Below are 21,615 nucleotides of genomic sequence, written 5' to 3'. Positions count from 1 at the left end.
TACCACTGACGTTAAGCTCACTGGCCTATAGTTACCCAGGTTATCCCTCCTACCCTTTTTAAACAACGGTACCATGTTCGCTATCCTCCAGTCCTCTGGGACCTCACCTGTGTCCAAAGAAGAGACAAAGATTTGCCCAGCAAGAGACAAAGATTTGTCAGAGGCCCAGCAATTTCATCCCTCACCTCTCTAAGCAGCCTAGGATAAATGCCATCGGGCCCTGGAGATTTAATGCTACCTAAAAGCCCTAACACTTCTTCCCTCGTAATCGACAGATCCTTCAATAACCTGGTCTTATGAGACTTCTTACTGTGTTTACCCCAGTCCAACGCTGGCATCTCCATATCATCTCCGACTCAGATCAGAGGTGGGGGGGAAGAGGGAAGCGGGCCTGATCATTCTTTGGTTGGGGTGGAGTGGAATGAGGCCAGATCATTGTCTGATGGGAGGGGGGGGGAAGAGAGCAGAAGGTGGGTCAGATGTATCTCTGGTGGGGGGTGGGAGGGGGAGGGCTGATCATTGTTTGGTGGGGTGGCAGAAGGATGAGGCGAGTCAGATATTCCTATGGGAGGGTGGTGAGTGAGGCCAGACCATTCTTGGGAGGGGATGAGTGAGGCCAGATCATTGTCAGGGTTGGAGGGGGGGGGTCGGGAGGAGGGAGATGGATAATATGTATCTCAGGCATGGGGGGGGTGGTGGTAGCTCTATCTTTGGTGGGGGGGAGCAGATGGATCTCTGATGGGAGGGGGGCAGATGGATCTCTAGCGGGGGGACAGATGGATCTCTGGCGAGGGGGCAGATGGATCTCTGATGGGGGGGGGCAGACGGATCTCTGACGGGGGGGCAGATGGATCTCTGACGGGGAGGCAGATGGATCTCTGACAGGGGGGCAGATGGATCTCTGACGGGGGGGCAGATGGATCTCTGATGGGGGGGCAGATGGATCTCTGACAGGGGGGCAGATGGATCTCTGGCGAGGGGGCAGATGGATCTCTGACGGGGGGGGCAGATGGATCTCTGACGGGGGGGCAGATGGATCTCTGACGGGGGGGCAGATGGATCTCTGGCAGGGGGCAGATGGATCTCTGATGGGGGGACAGATGGATCTCTGGCAGGGGGCAGAATGACAACCATTGCTTACTATCTATCCTCAAAGGTCTTTTTCATTATAAGAGATTACCTTTTGGAATAACATCTGCACTGACTGTATTCCAATGACAGATTTTAAGTGGTCTCTCTGGTGTACAATGTTACCTGGATGACATTCTAATTATAGGGTCCAGTGTACAATAACGTTTGAATAATTTAGAAGCAACATTGGAATGTCTTCAAACACATGGTCTGTGTATCAAGAGAGAAAAGTGACTTTTTAAAGATGTCATTCCAATATCTGGGCCATGTTATTGATAGTAAAGTCCTAAGTAAAGGACCTAAAAAGATGAATGTTATTTTAGAAGTACCATGTCCAACAAATGTGATACAATTGAGGTCCTACCAAGGATTAGTAAATTATTATGGCAAATTTGTTCCTAACTTAGTAATTTATGCAATGGCCTTAGTAATGTAGCTATGTGTGGAACAGTCATGGGACTGCACGTTAGAATGTGAGAAAGCATACAGGCATGTAAAAGCTGCTTTGCAGAAATATGAAGCATTGGTTCATTTTAACCCAAAGCTACACTACCATTATTGCTTGTTTCTGACACTTTATCTTATGGAGTAGAACAGAGTTTCTCATATTATGCCTTTGGGAGAAGAACGACCAATAGCATTTGCTTCACATACTCTGACTAATGTTAATATTCATCTAGAAAAAGAAGCATTGAGTATAATTTTTGGCATGCAAAGGTTTCATCATTATTTATATGGTCATCATTTTACATTATTGACTAATCATCAACCCTTGTCTACCATTTTTGGGCCTATTGAGCCTACAAAGGCATATTGTTGATAGCTGTTAGCCTATTGCAGAGATGATCACTGATCTTATCTGCACACTTTTACAATATATGCATCAATCAGAGTGCCATGCTAATGCTGATGATATTCTTTATTTTTTGCTAGTAGGTCATTTTCCTTTGACAGCTTCTCAAGTTCAGAGACATACCAGAAATTATTCTGTGATAGGAAAGTGATGGATATTGTACTGAAGGGAATGATAGTAGGAATGCATTCTCCACATTCTGACATGTGTCAAGAAAGCTTGACTTGACTTTGCAAGGTGGGTGTCTATTGTAGAGAATCCGAGTGATCATTCCTACATGAAGGACATCCTGGTATAGTCTGGATAAAGGAATGAACACATAGTTATTTTTGGTGTCCGGGTTTGGATACTTAGATTGAAGAAAAAGTGGAGCACTGTCAATCCTGTGCACAAATAAGAAGTACTCCATTGTTGTCTCCTTTACATTCCTAGGAGTGACCTCAAATGCCATGGCAATGATTACGTATAGATTTTGCTGGGCCCTTTGAGGGTTACATGTTTTTTGTCATAATTCATACACACTCAAAGTGGCCAGATATTATCATGAGATCAAACCATTGAGAAACTTGACAAATTTTTCTCAAGATTTGATAAACTGGAACAGATTGTTAGTGATAATGGTTCACAATTTACTTTGCAAGTGTTTGAGGATTATCTCAAAGTAAATGGTATTCAGCGTATAAAATCGACATCTTATCATCCATCAATGAATGGATTAGCTGAAAAATTTGTACAATCCTTGAAACGCTTCTTAAATGCTTCCAAAGAGCAAGGTTCATTATCATGTTGTGTGAATAACTTTTTGGCATCTTTGGCAACTACTCATGTGACTACCTAAAGTTCACCTTTTTAATACTCTTAAAGAGAAGGATGAGAGCTATGCTTGATTTGTTATTACCCACAGAAACTTCAGAGATGGTAAAGCATCGATAACAATCTCAAGTTGCTAGATGAGAAGTGAGGGAAACAATGCTCATTTTAGCAAAGAGATTGAGTGTTAGCATGAAATTATGGGTATTATGGGTACCAGCCATATTTTGACCAAAAACAGGTCCAAATTCTTACACTGTGCAAACAGAAGATGAACTAGTTTGATGATGCCATGCTGATCAATTGTTATCACCTCAAAATGATCTATCAGAATCATCTCCAGAAGTACCAACTTTTTCAGTTTCTAATGTTGTGAATACTACTATGGAAGACGTAAGTAAATTTGAGTTGCCCAATAATTATGTCTATGCTACTATATCAAGTGAGAATGATACATAATTAGTTCCAAGAGAAAAAGTATTTATGAATTTTCAGGTCATATTTCTAGGGTCATGGACAGTCAAATTCCAGATTATCATATACAACCAAAGAGGAATAGACATCCTCCTGATTGACTTTCATATTAACTGCATATAATAATTAATAGTGCATTATACTATCTTGAGAATATTATTGATCTTATGTAGAACATCTAGTAATTCATTGTCATGACCACAGAAGTAAAGGGGGAGGGATGTTATATGTTTAAAAAGGATTGTAGGGTGCTTTAAGCGTGCTTGCACAATTTTATGATGATGTCATTAGAGTGTATGCTTGGGCCACTGTTTTACTTTCAGTTTTGTATTCAGAGCCGAGAATAGCTCTTCAATAAAACCTGTTGTATGTTGCTTTGAATCTACATGCACAAACCAAATCTTTTCTTTTTCTGTTTAAACCCACAACCTCTAATGTAACTAGGACATTACAGAAACAAACTGAAACTTGGCCGTTTAACTTGAGGGTATCCAAGCCAGGAGGACCTCAGGCTTGCTACTTGATCTGTGCTAGACAAGCTGATCTCACGATACATCAGCTTTGTGACTTGTTCACGTTATGTGTTAAAGCCACAGTTTCTTGTCATTTCCCTGTACCAGCACATCCAAATCTCCATTCACTGCATTGGGACCGAGGAATCCGATTTGTGGGCAAGCTCGGAGCATTCTGGCCAGTATCTTGGGATGGCTCTGACGTATGGTTAGTGCTTGGTTGACATAAAATGCAATGTTGTGGTTTGAGAGTCAGGTCAGATTTTAAATTATTTGATCATTGGAAATTGCTACGTCTCCAAATGCTGAAAAATCAAGCTTGCATTGACCAAAAAAGACAATAGTGGACCTGCTGGGATGTAACATTGCAGTAATCTATCACGTACAAGAACGCAATAACAAGCTATAAAAAAATGCAATGACAGAAAAAGCTCTTTCTGGTCCTGTAGGCACAGATTAATGACTCCACAAGGCCATTCAACAAGAAGGCCTGGGATAACACTGTCAGTTGAAAAGCCATTACCTGCTTGCCGTTGCTGCTGAAAAATAGCTCGCAGCAGTCGGCTTAGTAATTTCCTTGTTTCTCCCCTTAAGCGCCCAAGAGCTTGTCAAATCAACATTCTGAAGTATTGTTAACAGTTGCAGAATTCATAGGCTTGGTGATAATCAGAAACTGATTTCGCTTGCATATTTGTCCAGAGAGATACATGAGAAAAAAATTAACTTAGCATTCTTATCCCTCAGGGCTAAAGGAATATGTAACACAACATATTTCCCGGTTTGTAAAGTTTAACAAAAGAGTTGATGTGATTTAACTGGGAAGGAAAGATATTTACTTTTCTTTGTCTATGATTTACTAAATTGTTCTTCCCCAGAGCCTGAAATGAGTGCAGAATGGAAGAAGAGAAATGCTTGTTAAAGAATCATTAATGACTGAGACATTCCATCAAAGACCTATGTTGAGAAACAGTGGGGAAATTGGTTAGATTCTGGCTTGTCACAACTGGGAACTGGGTTCAAATCCCGGACTGATGGGAGGGAAATCTGTCTGTACAGTGAATTTGGGCACCCTCAATTCAGCAGTTATGCTGAACCAAATCATTCAATTTTAATATTAAATGCCAACCTTGCAGAGGAAATAGGATGTAAGTCGGGTTGCTCTCTGAGAATAGAGCAGGGTAGTCTCAGCATTTTGTATCTGGCAGTGGTATCCCTGGTCTTTATATTCTCAATGCTTACATTGCCTACCCGTTAGCCAAAGTGTCTATATCAACAACTTCCTCTGAAGTACCTGTATCAGTGCTAGGACTGTCACCTTTACTGCAGGCTCAGGATGCTTGGATGCTCTGTCTCCAGCCAATGGGTGAGCAGCTGAAGAAACCGGGGAGCATGTATAATCTTCATTTGCATTTTCCAATGACACTGCATCAGTGAAGTGTCATTTAAGGCAGTATTTTTAAATTATTCCAAGTTCTAGCACATTTTATCATGGCAAACTTGCATAGATCAGAAACATATCTTCCACGTCCGCTTCTAGGCTTTGGGCAACATGGTACCATCAATGTGCGAAGTCATGCTCCATCCAAATTGCTCTGGTTACAGCCTAAACTGAAGAACAGTTCCTGCCCCAAGATTATTCGCCTTCCCCTGTGCTAGTATTTTCAGAACAGCACTGTGAAATGCCGCTGCTCTGCTTCTATGCCTTGTACCTGCCATTTTTAAAATTTCCAATCCATCCATTTCCTTCGAACAAAAGGCCTGTAAGAGTTGCAGGCAACTCTGTTACGATTCCCTGAATATATCCTGTCTCTCACCTAGTGTGCTACAAGAATATCAGAAAATTAGTTACGGCTAACCCTCATTAACACAAAGTCAGTACAGTGTACTTTAAACAGTGATTTTGGAGAAAAACATGCAGCAGTTCCATCCTATTTAATCATCTTTGCCCAAGTGTCTTCTCCTGACCTTTAATTCCACTTCTTTCCAGGGACTCATATAACGTTTTAAAGAATTTTAGTGAATTAAGCATTGAGTAACTGTGATGGATTTATATTCCACACATCAATATACGTGAGAAAAACAAATTCTTGCCAATCTCCAGCTCACAGGAGATTTGATTATCTTAAGTCCATGTACTCTGGCATTATAACCATAACTGAAGTTAAGAAAAAAACCTACTTACAATTCGATCATCCAATCCTTTTGTTATTTTATGGATTTTAATCATCTTCCTGCTCAATCTTCTTTTCTTGAGTGATAATAAATGCAATTTATTCAGCCAGCCTCCTAATTTGAGCTTGAATTACTGGAATCCTTTCAATCTTTTTACTGTGTACCTCCCTAATGCAGATTTATTGTTTACAAGATTAAGTGACCAAAAGTAGACGGAGACTGAAAAGCTGATTGACTAGCAGCTGTATTTTTGGTTTTACAGGTGCCATTTTGGGTGCAAAATGCATTGGCGCTGTGTACACACATTTTCAATGTGGCATTCAGGCGGCAGTTTTCGTGAAGGCAGTAGTGTGGGTGTTAGAAGTGTGTGTTGGAAGTATACAAACAAGGAAAATTAGTGTGTGACATTTGTTTTGATGCTAGTGGTGTCATTTTAGACCCACCGTTCCAGCTAACTCCCTCTCTTAAGCGCCTATAGTTTGCAGAAGTCCTCTGAGTTTTCTAGTGCTTTTGGTGAAGTGGACAGAGAGTGGTGTTGCACGCGGTGAGGGCCTTAGTTCTCACATCAAAGATTTAGTTCAGACCACTTGCACTCAGTCATGGGGTGCAGTATTTTCCTTCTCGCTTGGCCTACTATATGTGAATGAGCAAAGGCAACACAAAGGAAGACAAGATGCTCAAGACGGGAGGAGGAGAAAGTCTTTCAGCAAAAAGTCATGTCCAGCCACCATCTTCAGGGAGCAATTCTCAACCTCACCAAGGGGCAGAATGATGCCACAGTTGTCAGCACTGCTGTCTCACAGAACCAGGGACCTGGGTTTGATTCCAGCCTTGGGCAACTTTGCAGAGTTTGCACGTTCTCCCTGTGTCTGTGTGTTCCGGTTTCTTCCCACAGTCCAAAGATGCTCAGGTTAGGCAGATTGGTCAGGCTAAACTTGCCCCTTAGTGTCTGTCCCAAGATGTGTAGGTTAGGAGGATTAGCAGGGTAAATATATGGGGTTACGGGAATAGGGCCTGCGTGGGATGCTCTGTCAGAGAGTTGGTGCAGACTCGATGGGCCAAATAACCTCCTACTGCACTGTAGGGATTTTGTGAAAGGACAATGTGGGCAACGTCTCTGTTTCATGAAGCTAGTCACTGAAATCTGCCATTTGTTACAGGTAGGCCTGCAGCTTGAGAGCTGGGTGAGAATGGTGCTGCCAGCGACTGTAAAGGTGAACAGGGCAATAGAATTCTTCAAATCTGAATCCTTCTGGGGGAGGCTAGATAAGGGATGGAACTCTCCCATCCCTCTTGCACAGGTTTGGTTGCGGGCGAGGGTGGAGAATCTGGCAGGACCTAAAAAGCCAGAAACATGCAGGGATAAATCACATTCTCCTAATAGTGGGTTATTGGTTGGTCGGTCTTCCTGTTGGCTAGTGGTCTGAAACTATTTGCATTCATTTGCATCTCATAAATGCTCATTAAAACAGCATGCCGATAAATGCTCAGTATCCTGGCAGCAGCCATGATGCCAATGTTCTGTGCCAGCATGTGGTATCATAAATATTCGAACCAGAGACAGGCCAGAGTGACAAGGGTTATCCACTAACCACTTGGCTGGTAATAGTTTGCTAATGGAATGATAATTTATTACAATGAGGTTCCTGACCTTCCTGGGCGGGAACCTCATTACATCACCAGCGAGGGGTGTGGAAAATCAGAAAACAAGATCTCACTGACGACAATCTCATTTTCTGACTCTTGTGAGATTTTGGCCCTGTGTTGTTTACACTGCTGGCTAACTTGGGTTCAAAGTTTAACCCTGTCTGAGGGTGAGACGAATGTAACGCATGAGTGATAATTGTAGATGAATTTTGAGGGTGTGGTGTGCAGTGTTTGTGGCCAGTGGTCCAGTTGGTGGAAACAGTAATTGAAGATGCATTCACTGACCTTGACCACTCATGTAACCTCATTTATTCAGCCCTGCATGCAGGTCTTCAGGATTACATTCCTGGGCCAGGATTTTATGGCCTTGGCACAGCATGTTTACCCCTGGTGAATGTGCTGGGCTATTTAAATTGCCACTTACTTCAGCAAGACCATAGTCTCCCACCAGGTGGGTGGGGCATAAAATCTTGGCCCTGATATTGCCCAGCACTATTATTTGCTCCCATTGCAGTGGGATAAAGCATCTTTCACTTGTCCACCCACACCAACTTCTCTGTCGGAGAAACGTGGGGCCCAACTGCTATCTGCCTTTCCTTTCCCTTTCCAGGTCCAAGTTCCTTCTGCAATGAATTTACGAGGTGCAGTCCTGCTTTAGTTTTTCAGGCTAGCTTGAACTCACGCTAGTCTCTCATTGTTTTGCTCTCCCTGCTCTGACATGCAACCATGCAGCAACACATATAATGTTGTGTTGCATACCACAGTCATTTAAAATAGTGGGCAGCAAGAAGCTTTTGTTCTGCTTGCAGTACAATGAACATGAATATGTCATTTTTTGGCCTTATCACAGTTTCTTTTTACAGATTTCCAAATGAGGGCCACAATTCTCCCAAAAGCGACAAATTGGTGGGAAAATTTTTCTAGATCCTGACTGTTTTGTCAGTTCAACTTCTCACCTGAATCTTCACACTCTGCTGTGCAGAGGTTCCATATCCACATCGCAAATATCATTAAAAACCCAGGAGAGACAGGGCCTATTCGCCCCAGCGTCCGACAGTTCTGGAGCTCTGCGCATGCACAGTGTCCGCAATCTGTCAGATTCCCCATTTGCTGGCCAGCCATTGAGCTGCCCCAATGCACAGCCCACCCTCCCCCCGCTCAAGTCGTGATGATCCTTCGATTCCTCTCAACCCAGCAGACCCCCCCCAATTGACCCTCCTCTGGAGTCAGACCCTCTCTGAAGTCAGCACCATCCACCCCCCCCAACCCCGTCAGCAGACCATCACCCACTCTGCCCCAGCCTGCTCCAACCACTGCCGTCCCTTCATCCCAGTCTGATCCTGTCAGCAAAGTGGCAATGGGATCTCCCACCTCCACTGATCACCCATAGGCCCCTCCCACAATAGAGCCTGTCCCTTTGGCATGCAAGATGTCCGGTTGGCCATGCCAAGGTGCCTCCTGGGCATGGGCATTTTGCCCTTGGGGCAGTGCTGGGGGGCACAGGCTGGCACTGCCAGGGTGCCCATGCCCAGGGGGCACCCTCCCACCGCCCGAGCCCCGGAGCGGCCCCGATTGACACCCCCCCTTCATTCCGGCGAGGTCTCCCATTACTTCCCTGGAAAGCTAGTCTGAACCCTGCCAGAATGAAATACTTCTGGTGGGGTGGGAGATTCAATTGGGACCTGAAAGTTCCTGATAATGAACTGGTAAACATATTTAAAATACATTTTAAAAAGATTCAAATGACTTACCTGCCTTCTTGCTGGTTTCCAGCGTGCGGTCTGACCAGCGACTGTTTGCCGGCTCTGGGAGATGTGCATGAATTCCCAGCGCATGCGCAAATCCCGGTACAAGGCCGGCGACGTGCGTCTCCCACCACGACCTGCCAGAAAAATATCTGGTCGCGATGGAAGAATCACGGCTGAGGTCTCACTAATTAGTTCAAATATCCTCTCCTGAACACAACCAATGCACGGGAGATATGGCCTCATGAAATGATCCTGTTAACAAAATTCTCACCTTTGGCTTACCATTTCAGTGAATTATAGATAATCAATTCCAAATCTTCTTCCTTATTCATACTTAGTAAAAGTTTCATTTACATTTCTGTGGGGAATTTTCTTGTGGGGAGGAGTTCTCCTGATCAGCCTCTGTGATTTTTCCAGAAAATCTGGATAAACCCAAATAATTTCCCAGAAACAGTCTTGTTCCTTGGGTTATTGTGTATTATCCAATATTTCTCCCTGTTCAACTCCCCCCATCATTCCTGGGCAAATACGTATAATTTATCCAGGGCAATTTGGAAATTTTCAGGCCCGATTTTGCCATTTTAATTCTAAGTACTGGGCGGACTTGAATCTAGGAGTGTTTCAGATCTGACTTTTAGACCCATTCTCTGGTGCCCCCATACACATTCTGCCTGAAAAAAAGATCTCCGATTGGAGCCTTCAACTGCACATGCGCAGTAAAAAATAAATAGAAAAATGCTACCCTGCCACATTGCTCCTGGGCCAGATAATGCCTCTCTCTGACCCCCATAGACATTACCCCTTATAACTGGCCCCTTATACCACCCCCCACTACCCAGACCAATCGTAGCACCTGTCCCCCTTCCCCCCCTCCAATTGCACGTAATGTGGCAGCAGACCCCCTCCCCCCCCCCTTTACCAATTGCACACAGAGTGGCAGTGCACCCCTATTGCCCCTCTATCGGAGAGCCATCTGAACCACCTCCCTCCTCCCCCCCACCAGAAAGCCATCTGACCCCCGCCCCCCAGCCACCACCACTACCAATCTGAGTCAGAGAGCCAGCAGAAGCTCTGAATTTACCTCCTCAGAAGCTGGAGCACCCAAATTGGGCCTTTGCAGACCATGTCAGTTTTGTGCTGTATCTGGTTGGATGAACGTGATGGTAAAGGGAGAAATGCCAGTAAGTTTGGGTGTCCAGCTCATTAAGTCAATTTAAATGCACGCAAATGCATTTAAAGTGATGTCGCGTGGGTGTGGTCCAGATGGTGCCCATTTTGGGCGATTGGTAAAGGGGGAACAGGCGCAGAAGCAGGCGAGGATTGTGCTACTCGCTTCACGCCCAACTTTATCAAGTTTTCGCACCTGAAAATGGGCGCAACTTGAAGGTAAAATTGCACCCTTCACCTTCTACATTGGACACCTGTCTACACAACTTGATGTCATCAATTAATTAGCTAACACCGCTCATATTGTCCATTTTTATATCATTTTTTAAACAGTGTCAATAAAAGAGGACCCATCTTGTGCAGCTCCGTTAGAAAAAATATATTTCATTCAGCAATACTTGCTGTTCTTCTAGAGTTTCACCAATTATTTCTTCATTTATTTTATCAGTCATGCCAGATGCTTGTCTTATTCAAAAGCAAATACATACCACAAACAAACGCCGTTCAAAAATACACGTTTATTTTGTCTGCTGGATTTCCCTAATTAATTAATTTAGTCACCTTCTCAAAGAATTTGTGTGTATATGTGAAATATGAGATATTAATTCTAAAACAATGTTGTCTTTCCTCATGGCCTCAATAAGCTTTGGTTGTTATAAAATAACAAATCAGGCAAACTGGTTCATAAATATCTATGCATGCCATCGTTTTTATTTGGGCCATAGAATATAGTTCTGGGAATACATGACAGCTTGGCAATTTAATTATGATATACTCTGAATCCTGTAATAGCTGTTGAGCTTTGTTAGTAACTAACTGATATTTCATAGCATTGATCAAGACAGTCTGAGGCATGGCTGACATGGGTGCAGTGCTGGCTTATGGTTTTTAGGTCATTATCATAGAATTCATAGGAACCCTACAATGCAGAAAGAGGCCATTCAGCCCATCAAGTCTGTACTGATCACAATCCCACCCAGGCCCTACCCCATCTCCCTACATATTTTACCCACTAATCCCTCTAACCTACACATCTCAAAGGGATAATTTTAACATAGCCAATCAACCTAACCCGCACATCTTTGGACCGTGGGAGGAAACCGACGCAGACACGAGGGGAATGTGCAAACTCCACACAGACAGTGACTCGAGACGGGAATCGAATCCAGGTCCTTGGAGCTGTGAAGCAGCAGTGCTAACCACTGTGCTACTGTGCCGCCCAAATGTTTTAGTTACAAGTAAGACTTACATTAACACTGCAATGAAGTTACTGTGAAATCCCTCTAGTTGCAACACTCTGGCATCTGCTCGCGTCAATGCACCTAATCAGCAGTTCTTTTAAACTGTGGAAGGAAACTGGAGCACCTGGAGGAAACCCACCCAGAGATGGGGAGAACATGCAAACTCCACATAGGCAGTGACTGGGAATTGAACTCGGGTCTCTGGTGCTGTGAGGTAGTAGTGCTAACCATTGTGTCACCATGCCACTCCCAAATCAAGTGCTCCTCTTAGAGGAAGTGGTTTAAATAGGCACACCCTGCAGACAATTAGAGGCTAAAACTGTTGTTGGAAGTTTCTCCAGGTAAGTAGCTATTTCAGAATCAGAAATATCAGCAGAAAATGTTGTATTGACTCTCTGTTTTGTATACAGTTTTTCAATTGTGATTTAATAAATCCTGAGGCATGATACATGTACAATACATTCAAAATTAAGTGTGCACAAGCTGAGGTCTAATACGATAAAAGAAAGCTAATTATTAAGTACTTTGTGCCGGTGATGAACTATGATAATGTCCATGCACACTTAGTCAGACAGCACTCCTTTAATAAACAGCAGTGGTGGATAATTAGGTGATGTAAACCAGGCAGTGGGAAACATACTCTGCCATTGCAAGCTCAGAAAAATATATTTTCCTCAGGTTCCGCATCACCGATGGCTCCCTGAAATAAACCTTTGCTGTGATCTGGAGACTGTCTTTACTTGCCCAATGTCTGAATAAATGTAACATGCTCAGGGGTTTAATAGAGAATCTGGAACTGTTGTCTGGTTTACTGGATTTTACCATGTGACTTTCTAAGCTTTGGAAATGTGCAGGAATTAACACTGTAGCAGAATGTTTGAAGATATAAAATATTAGACAGATTTATTGAACTGTAAACGAACAATATTACATACAATTGATAAAATTTCAGACCTCCCAGCGTCAATATTAAAAGCAATGAAGGAGCTCCTGTACTATCATGCCACATAAATGTGTCTTTTGATACATGGTCCCATACAGTTTACACAGTGGTTTACTACCACAACATTCAAATCTGACAGCCAAGCACAGTTTGCAACTTAATCCCTTTATTGTATTGGATCAAGACTTTCCATATGTCTCCGAACATGAGACATTCAGATAACTAGACAGAATTACCTCTTTGGGTAGAAAAAAAACCCTTTTGTTGATTTTTTTGATCTTGACTTTCTCTGCAAATTGTGCAGGAAAGCTCACATTCTTTATTGATCTTTACTTGCACACACGCACAAGATAATTTATTATGTCCTGTTGACAGTTATTTTTAATAAGACCCCAGAAATTGGATAGATCCTACAAAAAAACCAGATGAAACATTTATTATCATTTTGATTCTTTGTCCCACTTACTAGTTCTGCCTAGAGCCTAGTGTTTTGGCAAAAATAAGTCAACATGCACAAAATACACATTGTACACTTGTCAGCAGAAGTTAAACAACACCATCAACTAAATATTACCAGGACACATAAAACAGTAAAACATCCTGAAAATGAACAAAATTTAATTTGATTTTATTTATTATTGTCACATGCATGAGTATACAGGAAAAAGTTTTGTTTCTTGCGTGCTATATAGGCAAAGCATGCCATTCATAGAGAAGGAAAGGAAACAGTGCAAATGTAGTGTCACAGTCATAGCTAGAATGTGGGGAAAGATCAACTTAATATAAGGTAGATCCATTCATAAGTCTGCTGGCAGTTGGGAAAAAGCTGTTCTTGAGTTGGTTGCTACATGACTCAGACTTTTGTGTCTTTTTTCCAATGGAAGAAGGTGGAAGTGAGCATATCTGAGATGCGTGGGGTCCTTCATTATGCTGGCCGCTTTTCCAAGGCAACAGGAAGTGTAGGCAGAGCCAATGGATGGGAGGCTGGTTTGCATGATGGATTGGACTTCATTCATGATCTTTTGTAGTTTCTTGTGGTCTTGGTCAAAGCAGGAGCCATAACAAGCATCCAGAAAGGATGCTGTCTATGGTGTATAAAGATTGATGAGAGCCGTAGTGGACATGCTGAACTTTCTTAGTTTCCTGAGAAAGTAGAGGCGTTGGTGGGCTTTTGTAACTATAGCATTATTGGGGAGGGACCAGGACAGGTTATTGGTGATCAGGACACGTAGAAACTTGAAACTCTCGACGATTTCCACTTCATCCCTGTTGATTTGGACATGGACGTGTCCTCCACTACACTTCCTGGAGTCGATGACTATCTTCTTTGTTTGTCGTCACACCAATTCACCAGATTATCTCTTCGCCTCATCAGTGTTTGAGATCCAACCCACCAGGTCGTGTCATCAGCGAACTTAATCCTTTCGTTATTTCTAACCACTGCTCAACTCCATAAACTATTCAGAAATAAGAAGGAAAAACCTTAATTAGATGAGATTAACCTTTCATACCTAAGGATGCATAACTCGAGTATCCTACTCAGAGTCTTTGGCCAGCACATTGCTGTGTGCTTCAGAATGGCTGCCAATTTGGAGAGTGAAGCTTGAATATACCACTTAACATCTTCTGAAGATAAAGGTCACCAAAAAAAAACTTGCTGCAGCGTTCACAGGATTCTAAGCTGCATTTGGCCACAGAAGTCCAGCTGTCACACACCATAGTATTTGAAGACATCTTTTAGTTGTCTCTGTACTGGGTCAAACATATCAAGTTGACCAAATAGAGCTATTGAAGGACTTGCAAAATGGTTGGAAGGAATAATATTCTTGAATTAATCTTCTAGGCATTCCAAGCATTTATTTTAACCCTTTGGAGCTTGAGCAACCACCTACTGCCCTTCAATTAAAATGATTGTCAATCTCACATTTCAGCGAAGAATAAGTAAACGGAATTTCTTCTCTCTAGAAATATAACCAAAGCTCCCTATTCATTGCAAGGCATGTCATGAGATTCCCTGTGAGTGAACCCTAACAATATTAAAAGATTTATTGTTCCACACCAATGGTACAAAGTTCGGTTAGACTTCTATCTCTGTTGCACTGAACACTGCCTCACCTTCTTGTGTCTGCTGCATACAAACAGAATCAAATGACACTGATTCCCTCTGTTGCCTTTCCAGTTACGGAGAAGAATAATTGTATTATGTACTTGCAACCTGTCACAGCTTCACATGCTGTCCTCAGTGACAGCAGCATCGAGTTTCTTTTTTAAATATATTTACATGACATTTAGAGTCACCTCTCCACAAGGCAGGGGAAATCCTCATTTGTATTACAGCACATTTCAGGTTCTGAAACAGGAGCCAATTAAGCACCAATATGTTTCACACTAAGTGTGATCTACCTGTTTTATTTGAGAAGGAAGGCTTTCTCAGCGTCCCACATTGTATAAAGCCTTCTTTGTTTTTTATTTGAAATGCTTCCCTGTCTTCCATAATTTTCTTTTGGGACAAATCATCTGCTCCATTTGGCACTGAGGTAGACAGCTCTGGAGAGGTCATCGTTTTGACCCCTGGCTTTTGCTGAAGTAGCTAATCTCAGCTGGGGAGGGAGTGAGGTCACCATAATTGGTCTTAAAGGACTCTGGCCTCATTAGAGAGTCACTGACAGCAGCGGCACCGTCTTGGCGCCCTCTGTAATGTAAACAACCTCATGTCTATTTATCCTGCAGTAGGTCAGCATTGATTTTTCCAGCTCTCATAAACTGCAATTGGGTCTCTGCTCAGAAATGAAAACACAGAGCTGTGTTCATTCACTCTTTGCTATGGGGATGCTGGTTTCTGGTTTCCAATCATAAGTGTGAGAAAATTATAATGGACCTCGAGAAGAAGGTGGACAGAGGCTTCCTGCTGAATATGTGACTGTCATATTCCTAAGATCACTCTGCATCTTATAAAAGTGCCTTGTTTGCAGAGTTCTTTAATCTTCCTGGATTATCCAGGAGTTTCCCAGAATTGGGGGTTCCTTTAGAAGTTGGAGAGTTCCATCGTTTAAATTTCCCATTGCAAAGCATACCCAACCCCACCCATCAATATATGGTGTCACTGGCAGCTGTTTGGAGCTTCTAATTCAGTGATGACACCAGCTGAGAGTTTAAGGCCACATGGAATGCAGCCAGTAAGGGACTAGGGAGTTGGGACTCCAGCAATTGAAACTGGAATGGGGTGGGCTGAAATCAGGGGTGGTTGATGTAATTTTGGGGGTGGGGGGGAGGCATGTGAGATCAAGGAGGCTTAAGAGATGGAAAAAGTAGGAAACATAGGAACATAGATGATAAAAACAGGAGTAGGCCATTTGGCCCTTCAAACCTGCTCTGCCATTTACTTTGATCAGGGGTGATCATCAAATTCAATATCCTGATCCTGCCTCCTTCCATATCCCATAGAAAAGGAAGAGGGTTCGAGGAAGCAGCAAATGCAGGAATTGGGGCTTAAGGAAAGAGGGAGCCTGGAAATGGAGATTCGGGGGAGGGGTATAAGGGAAGCAAAGTTTGGGGAAAGACGGAGACTGAGACCTGGGAGCTTGGGGTAGAGGAAGGGTGACTGAGGATTACAGGCTCAGGGAGGGTAGGAGATTGGGGGTTGTCGAACCCCTAGCCATCAGAGCTTCAGGATCCTTGATTTCAACCGACACCAGCCAGAAGGGTAACGGGCCAAGCTCATGTAGAGATTATTTCCTCCTTGACAAGAGGACCTGAAAGAGACACTGCTGCCACAATAGTCAAATCTGTTCTGACCTGCTGCTACTTCACTGCTTCAGCTGAATCCTGCCCTTTTCAACAAATGTTGATGACACCTTGAGCTGCCAGCATCAGTGGCCTTTTAAATTAGTGGCCAGGACCGACTTCTGATTCATGACATGATCATTCTTCTGCCGGACTTTCCACCATCGGCCCACAATTTGCCAAGTAGCCCAGCTGCACAACGCAAATTCGCTGGCATTCCCATCGGCCAGCCATTAATTTGTCGGCTGATGTTCGATTCGGCATGGTACTATGATAGAGGTGGAAGTGAACAGGCCACATGCTCCCCCTTCTGCTTCCCTGTATGTAAGTGTTAAATCTACCAGTAAATGTTAAATCCAGCTCTTATTGTTCCATATTTCTTTAGCTATAAGGTTCTTATTTTAGAACCTTATTTTATTTAGTACCAGCTTTTATTTAAGAAGGAGTTGACTATTCTTATATTATGGATTTATTTATTTTTTGAATCACAAAACTCAATCCTGGTTAAAAAGAACCTCTAATTAATATTGGCTTTCACACAATATCTGTAAATGACTGACCTTAAAATGACCTGAATGAAAAATTATTAAGAGAGCAATGGTATAATTAGGTGCAATTGCTTATTAGGCAACAATTTCCGTAACCTTTTCAAATCTAGCTTAGTTTTTCATTTTTTCTTTTAGTTTTGCATTAATTTACTTACCTCTTTTAATTAATCTGCAGCATCACCCAAAGGATTATGTTTGGCATTTGGCGGTGTAACAGGTAATTTAGATTCAACACCGGATCTGTTTGGTAGAAAGATTATAGTTTGCAATCTTCACAAAGACTGGAGATAATCTTCAGCTGTGTAGAAATCAATCTTTTTAATACTTTTCTGCCTTGATGGAACCAACTAGTGTGACACTTTGATTCTTCCCAAATATTACAGCCTGACAGAGAATTAAAATGCCGATACCCAGATTCCTGCAATCGGACAAGAACACTAGATAACACTCATCAATCAAACAGCATTGATTGAATAGATGCTATCAGGTACTGTTGGAAGTTTTGGGTCTATCTTCACTATTCTGACAGATACAGCTGTGCTGACTGCTCTCGTACACAGTCTGGCCATCTTGTGTCAGCAGTGTTCATGTAACTGTCCAATTTCCAGGGTGGAACCTAGCAATCTGAACTGGATATTGTGTCTTTCTTAAATGACCTGACCTCCACTTCCATATTTCTTTTCTGAAACTGGACTTGAACACATGATGAGATAATGCCAAATGCAGCTGCTTTAATTCAAGCGTTACATTCGCTGCACTCAATCTCACTTCTCTCTTCGATAAATGGGGAAAGAAATAACCCTGTTTTGTTCCTGGCTGCTTATCTGTTTGTCCCTGGGCATTAAACTTCTTCAAACTACAAAAAACTGATTTCCATTTTTAGCTTCCAGCTTTGGGCCTGAGGCAATGCTTAGTAGTCGCTTGATTTAAAGTCAAGCTGATATGTCACTTTGTCCCTTGACAATAAGCTGTTTCCAGTTAGGGAGATGGTGATGCCTACTTCTTCACTGTTAGTGATTTGTAGTAAATCTACCTCCTGCTACCTATCCAACGCAGCTTTGGTGATGTGTTTAAAGAGAACACGTGCCTTCTAAAAAGATGAAAGAGGCAATATTGACTAATTGGCCTGGGATGTGCCAGTCCATCAGTTGTGCCATTCCACAAGCCAGCTCGCCTGGCTCTAAGGCATGCTTCAGCAGACCAACCCAACTTCGAGGGTTTTTCTTCTCTGCAGGAAATATAGTGCTAGCAGATTGATTTTTCTGACCTGAACAATTAGACTGCTCTCACACGCCAGCAGAGCAATTTTGTCAGACTTCCTTCAATGCAGATGAAAGTCTATGGACTGGAAGTGAATTATCAGATACTTAGGCTCAGCTTTTTGCTCCCAGCAGAGATGGGAGAATTCTCAACTCCATAAACTGCTCCTCCAAAAATGTCTGCCCACACTTTCAATTTTCTGTTTGGGCACTTGGGGGAGCCGGCTAGAAAATGGAGGCAGTCAGAATATCCTGGGAATAGTGAAGGTCAGAGTGGGGTGGATGACCCAACTATGATAAAAAGTAAGCCTTCAGAATGGGCCATTTGAAAGGGAAGTTGTCAGTACTGAAGTCCCTGTATCTCGAAGGAGATATTATTGCTGCAAATGTTGTCCATCTGTTAGCTCACCCAGGGGTGGATGGGCATGCTCCAATGGGAGAAATGTCGTTGTTGCTGCCCAATCATTGTCTACTTTTGCTGAATCACTGGAAACTATGGAGTGGATTCACTGGTCACAACTATGGAGATAGCATCATCTTGCGAACAATACCTGGCACAGATGTTATACAGTCATATAGCTTAGCTGTCAAGACTCAGTTGGGTGGATGAATGATGAACACTGATGTGCTCATTATCCCATCCATTTGCACTTTTGACACGCCTCTATCAACGTGTGTTGACCCTTGATCCTCGCAGCATACAAAGTGTCATGGCATGACTAATGGGGGGAACCCAGTAGGACTGTCAGTTGCTTCTGAGCACAGCATGCTATCTTGGAGTCACAGCCAAAGGTACACCATCAAATGTAAGTTCCCTCCAAGTCACACACCATTCTGAGTTGGAACGATGTCATCATTCCTTCACTGTGGCGAGGTCAAAATTCTGGAACTTCCTTCCTAACAGTGCTGTGGAAGTTCCCACACGACATGTTCTGAAGCACTCCAAGGAAGCCTTTTCAAAAGCAATTAGTGATGGGCAATAATTGCTGGCCTAGCTAGTATGCTGACATCTCATGAACAAATATAAAAGCAACACAATGTACATGGCACCAAGCATTTACACAGAGTCATTTTCACCTGCAATCATTGATGACATGGTGAAAATGGTTAGTACATGTAAACACATAAAACCGAATGAAAGCATTATAATCTGGATGGTTCACAACACTTTTAATCTTACATGTTTACAGACAGGATATCACAAAGAGGAGTTGAAGAGGAAGAGATGGATCTAGCTGTCCTCTGCTTTTCTGATCAGGATTGGGACAATTTGGTGGAAGAGATCCATTAGAGGAGATCAGTCCACTGTTCTGCTATTGCCATTGGAACCCAAGTAGGTCATTCAACTATCAAGCTTGCTCTGCCATTAAATATGAACAAGGTTGATCATCCACTTCATTGTTATTTCCCCACATTATCCATTTATGTCATTGGTATTTAGAAATCTGTCAATTTCTACTTTAAACAATTTCAATGACTGAGCTCCCACAGCCCTTTAAGGTAGAGGATTCCAGAGATTCACAATACCCTGGGTAAAAAGAATTCTCCTCCTCTTGGTCTCATGGGGCTTTTCCTCTATTGTGAAATAATCTCCCCTGGTTCTCGATTCCCAGCCAAGATAAACATCTTACCTGTATCTACCCTGTTTATCTCTCAGCTTATTTTGCAGGTTTCAATGAGATCACCTCTTATTCTGTGACATTCTAGAGAATACAGGCCCAGTTTTCCCAAATTCTCTTCATAGGAAGATCCTGCCATCCCAGGAACAAATCTGCTGAATCTTTGTTGCACTCACTGTATATTAGTAATATCCTTCCTAAGATAAGGGGACCAAAGCTGCGCACAATACTCCAGGTGCGGTCTACCAAAGCTCGACACAATTGGCAAAACTTTGCTACTTTTGTACTCAAATCCTCTTGTAATAAAAGTGAGCATACTACTAGCCTTCCTAATTGTTTGCTGCAATTGCACGTAGCTTTCATAGAGGCATAGAATTACAGAGTCACACAGTGTAGAAACAGGTCCTTTGGCCCACCATGTGTATGCTGACCATCAAATGCCAATCTATACTTATCTCATTTACCAGCATTTGGACCATAACCTACAATATCTTTGTGATTTAAGTGTTCATCCAGATGCTTCTCAAACGTTGTGGGTGTATCTGCCTTCACCACACTCTCAGACAGCACGTTCCATTTTTCCATCACCTCTGGGTGAAAACATTTTTTCTTAGATTCCTCTCAACCACTTACTCCTCCCTTTAAAACAATGCCCTCTAGTCTTAGACACCTCTGTCTTGGGGAAAAGATTCTTATGATCTACCATAATTATACCTCTCATAATTTTATATGCCTCTATCTGATCCCTTCCTCAGCTTCCTCTGTTCCGGGGAGAAAAAAACACTGTCCACTCTCTACTCATAGCTGAAACTTTCCATCCCAGACAACATCCTGGTGAATCTTCTTTGCACTCTCTCCAGTGCAATCACACCCTTCTAATGGTATGGTGACCAGAACTGCACACAATGCCCTCTATGGACTAACTATTGTTTTTGTAATAAGGCCTCCTCTGGTCCTACATTCTATGCCCTAGCTTATGAAGGCAAGGTTTCTGTATGCCTTCTTCACCATTCTATCTACCTGTGTTGCCACCTTCGGGGATCTATGGACTTGTAAACCAAAGTCTCTTTGTAAGTCAATATTTCCTTTTGACCCACCATTCATTGTGTTTATCCTACCCTTATTAGACTTCCTAAAATGCACCACCTCACCTTTATCAGGATTAAATTCCACCTGCCATTGCTCTGTCCAGTTTACCAGCTGATTAATATTCCACACCACCAATTTTCATGTCATCTGCAAACTTATACCTTCTATGTTCATATTAGAATTGTTAATGAGTGCAACAAACAGCAAGGGGCCCAGCACCAATCCCTCTGGTGCACCACTGGTAATGGGCTTCCAATCACAAAAGCAGCTCCATGCCGTCATCCTTTGCCTCCTAATTTCAGTGGTATATTGATGAGGAATCTGGGTCCCTTTGTCCATCTGCACATTCTAATCCCTCACAATTTAAGAAATACTCTGCATAACTGTTCCTCCTAACAAAGTGGATCACCTTACATTTTTCCACATTATATGCCATCTGTCATCTTCTTACTCACTCTGTCCAAATCCCCTTGAAACATCTTTACACCTTCCTCACAACACATATTCTCACTTAGCTTTGTGTCAGCCACAAACGTGAAAATATTACACTTGGTATCATTGATGTATACATTGTGAACAGCTGGGGCACAAACACTGATCATTGTGATATCCCACAAGT

Source organism: Carcharhinus amblyrhynchos, chromosome 3, assembly GCF_965287045.1.
Source record: "Carcharhinus amblyrhynchos chromosome 3, sCarAmb.v2.hapA, whole genome shotgun sequence".
NCBI lineage: Eukaryota > Metazoa > Chordata > Chondrichthyes > Carcharhiniformes > Carcharhinidae > Carcharhinus > Carcharhinus amblyrhynchos.
Note: the sequence above shows the minus strand (reverse complement) of the source record.